This window comes from Colobus angolensis, unplaced genomic scaffold (genome assembly GCF_000951035.1).
Source record: "Colobus angolensis palliatus isolate OR3802 unplaced genomic scaffold, Cang.pa_1.0 Scaffold202, whole genome shotgun sequence".
NCBI classification, from domain to species: domain Eukaryota; kingdom Metazoa; phylum Chordata; class Mammalia; order Primates; family Cercopithecidae; genus Colobus; species Colobus angolensis.
Genome location: NW_012115178.1, coordinates 4371603 through 4379013, shown reverse-complemented (window position 1 = coordinate 4379013; position 7411 = coordinate 4371603). Strand labels below are relative to the sequence as shown.

The window sequence follows — 7411 nt, the reverse complement described above, 5'->3', positions numbered from 1 at the left end:
CCCCTCCCCTCCGCTCCCCCATTGGCTTCTGCCCCTCCCCCTTCTTCCGCCGCCTCTCCCACCATTGGTTCCCTCTTCTACTCCATTCCTTCTCACCTTTTCCCTTTTACCCATTGGCGTGAGTATTTTTCCTCAGCTTCCCTCTTTCTCCGTATTCCGTTCCTCCTCAGTCCCATCCTCCACGCTTTGGAAGCTGCTGCCTTGCTGCCCGGAGCGCCGTCGTCCCCGAACCTCCCCTGCTTTCTCCCTTTCCTTCTGTTCCGGTTTCTGGTCGTAACTCAAGAGCAAACCACCGTACTGCAAAGGAACCAGATATTGTGCTCGCGGTTCCAAACCGGGCATGGGCACCGAATGCTTCTCGATAAATCCCCTTATGGTCTCTGAGCATTAAAGAATGCAAGGGAGGAAAACATGCGCCCAAGCTGGTTCGCAGGAACATGCTCGCGTGTCTGCGCCTGTGTGCGCGGCCAGTTTTCTAACTGAGGATCGCTTGCCAACTACAGACATCACCCGCCCAGGACCCGGTGCCACACTCACCCAGAAGACGAAACTCCACGGGAGCGAGAAAAGGAGTCCATTTCTCCGTCGGCACGGCGCGGGGATGCAGGCCCCTGATTCAGTACGTTCTGTGGAAATGGAGCGAGAAGCCAAGACGGGGAGCGAGAAGCCAAGACTTGGGGCGGGTCTCAGGGTGGCCCAAAAGACCCTGTTCACGCCACTACCAGCATAACTTTAGGAACTGTCGGCCACCTGGCTTTTATTATACCGCCTTAAACATACTCACTTTGAGACTCTAGAAATTTCACAAGTCTAGAGATAGAGCACACTGGGCTTTGGTTGTGTTTCTCATGAGGGCACTGGCGCTGAATGGTGCAGTGAGAAAGGACGGTAGAAACCACTGCCTTTGCTTTTACCATTGAAGAAACTGAGGTCCTGTGACTTTCCCGAGGTCATCGGAATCTGCCTTACATAGGAGACTTAAAATAGTTCCCAGCAGATAAAAGAATGAGCAAAACCACATCTACTCCAATTTGTTAAGTCTAAAAGAAAGTAATTGAGGGGGGATTCCTCTTTGGGGAAAGATTTATTTCCTGCATTGAAAATAGTTTATTGTTAGTAAACATATAAAAAGTACTTTAAATTCAAGTTATTCTTTATTTTTTACGTTACATAAGGTAATGAAGTTAGCCAAGGTTGCTTTTTAGTGTTATAATGATGCAGCTGCTGCCAACCAGAAGTACATTTACGGTCTGTCAGTAAAGAAAACAAAAACTGCCTGTTGGTAAAAATCTGTTAGAAAATATTTGTCAGTAAACCTGTCACAATATTCCAGCAGAAGTTCTGTTCGTTTTTCCGTCCTTCTGCCCCTCTTCATATTTCTCAAAGGTAAACTTAATAAAGGTAGAAGAGACATTTCTAATTTTTCTATATATCTCTTGCTCCCTAATTTCTAAAAGGCATGACTAAAATCCCTTATTCGAGCATCTGAATCCTCCCTACCAAGTAGGTTAAGAGTAGGTTAGGTAAGGTCTGGAGCTACGTCTTTCTTTCAGTTACAAATTGTAGGTGGGAAAGAAGGGCACGGAAAGAAACTTGCAATGAAAGTAAGCAGAAAAAAGTAAAAAAGGAGAGAAGGGAATTTGGTGGGTGATCCAACCATCAAAATGTGGTATTAATGCCATAGGTATCTACACCACTTATATAAGTTGGAAAGTTAATGCACTCCAACGCATGTTTTTATCTTTGCACTAAAAGCCCTTAAGAATACCTGAAGTAAACATATAGAAAGTATTTTAAATTCAAGCTATTCTTTATTTCTTACATTATGTAAGGTACTGAAGTTTGCCAAGGTTGCTTTTTTAGTGTTATAATGATGCAGTTCAAAGTCATAACCTGAATAAGATGTTAAGTACTATAGAGTGTATACCCTAAAGATACTTTAAAAATTATGTCCTACATAATCAGAAATTTTAATAACCATGGACATGTATCAACATAAACAAAAGCCAAATAAATCAGGGCTTCTAAAGAAAACATTAAAAAGGTGTAATGTTCAGTTATAGGTCATGATACTGGAGGCGGGGAAGACTTGAAATCTCGTTTATTTTCTTATAATGAAGACACCAGAAAACTTTAAAAAAAAAAAAAGATCACGATTTCCAAACAATGATTTTCATAGTCGACATTATTTTCAGTTCTTTATCTTGATTTAGGGAGCCTGGAAATTTAGGACTTTGTTTCTTATCAATACTAATAGTCTAAAGGTGCTTACCAGTACAAATAAGTTATTGTATGTAATTTGCTCTTCTCAAAAAATAGGGTTTTCTATATCAATAAAAATCTGAAATGGGAATTGGGGGCCAGAATTCTGTAGCTAATAATGCTTACATATCTATAAATAAAAGGCATTAAAGAGCAGGAGGAAAAATATATAAGACGGCATCTTTAAAAATTGATCAGGAGCCAAGACTTCAGAGAAAAAGTTTTAAAACACCCACCCTCCCTACTCAAAAGGATAATTTTTAAGAAAATAGGTAACTTATTTACACACACGCACGCGCGCACACACAAATATGGGAGAGAAATGGAATAAATATTAACAAGCCCTCTCAAATCAACTATTCTTATCTAGAACAAAAAAATTAAGCCGCTGTTCTGCTGTACCAGAAGATTAAAATAACTGGACTCTTTCTTCCTCATTTACTTTGAAAAAATTAGAATAAGATTTGTCAGGCATTTTAGGTTTCTAATTTAAATTTTCTTCATAAATCTCTAGTTCTTCATCACATCCTAATAAAGTATTAATATGCATGGTCTTTTTGAGATCAAAAGACATGACAGTCATAAAAAAAGTTATCATAATTCCAGCTTCCACCATTAGTGGTAACACTGCAGTATTCAAATGTTTCATATGATATGGCTTCAAAAGAACTTACCCTATAGAGGCGGCTACACCCCCTGCTGGAAATCTTTGATCATAGCAACTTTGGCTTCTGTAGTCTCAATCAAGAACATATGAAAAGCCAAATAAAGGGCCTTACCACTCATGACAGAATCGACCAATACTTTAGCCTGTCTCATACAAGACAGGCTATTGGAGAACAACCTATCTCAGAATATCACCTTGATTACAGACAAAATACACAAAGAGGATGGGGACTAATGATGTAAATAACTAAATAGCCAAAACACTTTTAAGATATTTGCTTAATTTCCAACTGTATTTCCACTCTTTACCTTATCCCCATCTCCTGCCTAGACTTCTCTTTTTCTATCTCATACACTTAGGCCTACTTGGGGGGAGGAAAAAAGGCAGGATAAGATGGGATGTTAATCCTTCAGGTAGTCTAATAATGGTGTATCAATCCCCAATAGCCATTTGCTGCATTAAGGTGCTTAAGGGCTTTCCCCAAATTTGTTTTATGGCTACCAATGATATTTTCAACATGAAGAAAAGGTGCTAATTATGCCTTGGCTATTACTGTAGAAAATATTTTGACAAGAGTTAAGGTAATTGTGAGCATGGGACTGGAACAGGAGGAAAGTAGTGCATTGACCTTCTTGGCATTTTGTTCCACAGAGCCTTGTTCTGTTGATATTCCAGAACTGTATTTTCAGACTGAAATCCCAAAGATGGTATCAGAGTCTAGCTTCAAAATGTCATTCTCATGCAACTCTAGTCCTAGGACATAACTGAAATAGTGAAAGCAGCACACTATTTTTAAATAATTAGTATTTTGTAAAGATTATTTGTAATGCAGACTCCTTTTAAAGGAAAAACAATACATTCAGATCCCACCAGCACAAATACTTTAATTAGACAAAAATCTTCAAGTTATTTCCTCTCACAAAAGGAGGTATTGTTGGGCCATCTGGACCCTCTATTGAGTTTTTATGAAAGATCACAGCTTGAATTTAATCAACCCCAATAAAGTTAACCCCATAAAGCTAAAAAAAATAATTGCAAGGGTTGCTAACTGAAGGATTTGAATTCTCTCTTTGAGATTGTTACCACTGTCATTTGTAAATCATTACAATGGGAAACAGGAACTTGTATTGCTTGACTGTTTAACCTCATGAACATAATTTTTGTGAATTTCCCACTCTCTTTAGACCAAATTTAGATTGTGAGTCTCTCTACATAGGAATAACAAAATGAATGTTTGGCTCTATATAATAACTAGAAGATGATTAGTAGAATGTTTGATAATATAAAATGTTTGATAATATAAAATGAAACACTCTAGGTTTTATGGATTTCTGTGGATTTGTTGCTAACAGAAGGCTTATATTTTGAAGTGCCAGCTGAGATAATCACTTTGGAAAATACAAACCATTTAAAGAAATCGCTGAATTCACCTGTGAACGTTGAGTTAGATGTCCTTCTTCAAGTACCATAGACATATCTCCACATAACATCTCTCTAGTAGGTAAATGTGTGTTACTAACAACAAATAACTATGGGTCTGAAACATCTGGAAGCATTCTGAAGAACTGGTGCAGTATACTTTCTGAAGCCAACAATAAGGTGGCTAATCACAATTAAGTCTCTATCAGTTTTCCCTATTATTTTAAACTACAATAGATGGTAAATAATTACTTTGCCAATTCACACTTTGCATTTTCTTCAAAAAGGCAAAAATACAACTATTTTTCTAGTTCAATGAATACGTACATACTTCTAAACACAGAAGGTCCCTGACTTATGATGGTCCAACTTAAGATTTTTTGTCTTTATGAAGGTACGAAAGCAATAGTGACAGCATTTGGTATAAACTATACTTTAAGCACCCATACAACCATTTTTTTTTCACTTTCAGAACAGTATTCAATACATTACATGAAATATTCAACATTTTATTATAAAATAGGCTTTGTGTTAGATGATTTTGCCCCACTGTAGGCTAATGTAAGTGTTCTGACGATGTTTAAGTTAGGCTAGGCTAAGCTATGATTTTGGTAGGTTAGGTGTATTAAGTGCATTTTTGACTTTACAGTATTACAATTTATGATGTGTTTATTGGGAAGTAACCCCATCATAAGTTGAGGTGCACCTGTACTTCTGTATGTCTCAAATTACAATGTGATTCTTTTGATGAACACATAGCTTCTTTCATATACATCTGTTATACAGTGAGGAATAGGAATAGTGACCTTCTTTCTCCAACTAGGCTTCTTACTCCTCTTCAGCATAGCTCACGACAGGCCTATATCACATACATCATTTGTTTCTGGTTCTAATTCTTATAGGAATAGACATTAAATAGCTGTTTTTAATGCTGTGCCACAAAATATTTATATTAGTTATTCTGATATTTTACAAACATGACAATAATGTAAAAGTGATGTAGCAAAAGCTATGTAAACAGCTATATGTATCCTATAAATTAAATTCTTATAGAATTAAATTTAAAGGGAAGCAATTATTTAAAATGATATTTTAGAAGCATATATTTATTGAGGTAGAAAAACAGCCATAATACTTTATGTGGAAAAAAATAGTACAAAGCAATAAAAGCTGTATGTTTTTGTTGTTGTTGTTGTTGTTGTTGTTGTTTTTGTTGTTTGAGATGGAGTCTCGCTCTGTCACCCAAGCTGGAGTGCAACAGCAAAATCTCGATCTCAGTTCGCTGCAAGCTCTGCCCCCTGGGTTCACACCATTCTCCTGCCTTAGCCTCTCAAGTAGCTGGAACTGCAGGCGCCCACCACCATGCCTGGCTAATTTTGTATTTTTAGTAGAGATGGGTTTTCACCGTGTTAGCCAGGATGGCCTCGATCTCCTGACCTTGTGATCCACCCGTCTCGGCCTCCCAAAGTGCTGGGATTACAGGCTTGAGCCACCGCGCCCGGCTAAAAAGTTCTTTCAAAGCAAAACATACTAAGCAAAGAACACACATTTTATTATCCTTTTGTTTTTAATTATGTAAATGTGCCAATTAGTGGCATTGCCTATATTGTAGGTGGTCTCACTGTAACTGTGTTGAAAAGTTTTCAGATATAGACAATAGGTAGTTTTCTCCGGTGCTGATAAAGCTGAGCTGATCTTTCCACCTGCTTTAGTCTTTCCTTTTTGGACCACAAGGTTTATAATAAAATGTGTCCCATCTGGATTTGTTGATACTTGAGTTACTTTTGAATTCCACCACATCAGTAACTAATGGTTGCTTTTCCAAGTTGGGGCATTTCTTTAGTAGAGCTCCTCCTCTACCTACTACATTCTCCTTAGTAGAGCACAGTCAATTACCAGCTTAAAGAAAAGGTAAAACTGTCTGACTACAGTGCAAAGGAATTATTACATACACAGTAGTCTGTAGTGGAAAGACCACTGAACTGGGGAATCAAGAAACCTGAATTTTATCTCAGGTTCTGAAACCTGAGATAGTGGTGGCTAGGTGGCTAATCACTTCACAGTTAAGTCTCTGTTAGTTTTCCCTATTTTTTTAAGCTACAATAGATGGTAAATACTTGTTTTGCCAATTCACATTTCTGCATTTTCTTCAAATGCAAATACTGTGTGATCTTCAGAAGTCACTGAATCTCCCTGAGCTGGTTTCCTCATCCACAAAATGGTCCCTTTGCGGCTCTAACATTATTTAGTTTGAAGTGATTTTGCCCAAAGACCAGGCTTCCCTTCTTCCTGGTTTACCCTAAATTTAACATCCACCTATATTCACTACCACACCTAGAACAAAGCTGTTACCTTTTGCTCCGCCTTTAGTTTTGTCTATGACCCTTACCCCATCCCCCTCCACAAAGATAATTTTTTATCGCTATACACATGAAGCCAAGTAAACTGATATTCATCCAAATCCCACACCTAAAGTCTGTTTCATTAGATTTGGATCTCCGGATTTCCCACAACAAACCTGTCCCATTCATGTTATAAAGCCGGTGATTCTGGACCTTCCTTGCCAAAAGGTTGCCTTGTACTTTCTAAGCCCGTGGTTCTTTAAATTTTCTAAATTTATTCATCACTTTGCTCCCTCACCCTGCCCCAGCAGTACAATCCAGAGCATCCAACAGCCCATCCTGGGTCCCCTATATAACTCTGTTTACTAATCTATTCAGGCCGTATCTTTTGTCCCTTAGGTTCATTTATAGCTAGTCCCATTTTCATCCTCAGCCTCAGGCAAACACTACTCTACTTTCTGTCTTGAGAAATTTGCCTATTCTGGACATTTTGTATAAACTGAATCATACAATATGTGATCTTATGGATCTGGCTTATTTTACTTAGCATAATATGTTTGAGGTTCATAAATGTTTTAGGATGCTTCAGTGGTTCCTTCATTTTCATTGCTGAATAGTATTCCATTGCATGGATATACAGAATTTGTTTATCCATTCACCACTTAACTGATGTTTAGCTTGTTTCCACTTTTTGGCAATTATGGATAATGTTGCTCCGAGT

General features: G+C 37.9%; 1 protein-coding gene across 1 annotated transcript in view; it reads right to left on the bottom strand.

Annotated features, from left to right (window-relative positions):
• Positions 1-634, bottom strand: part of ARHGAP5 (Rho GTPase activating protein 5) — a 72954-nt gene extending 72320 nt beyond the window's left edge. Inside the window, exons 1-2 of the mRNA XM_011941869.1 lie at positions 538-634; positions 97-297 (exon numbers count right to left, since the gene is read on the bottom strand). The gene's annotated coding sequence lies outside the window, so the exon portion shown is untranslated. The remainder of the gene's footprint in view (positions 1-96; positions 298-537) is intronic.
• Positions 635-7411: the final 6777 nt, after the last annotated feature.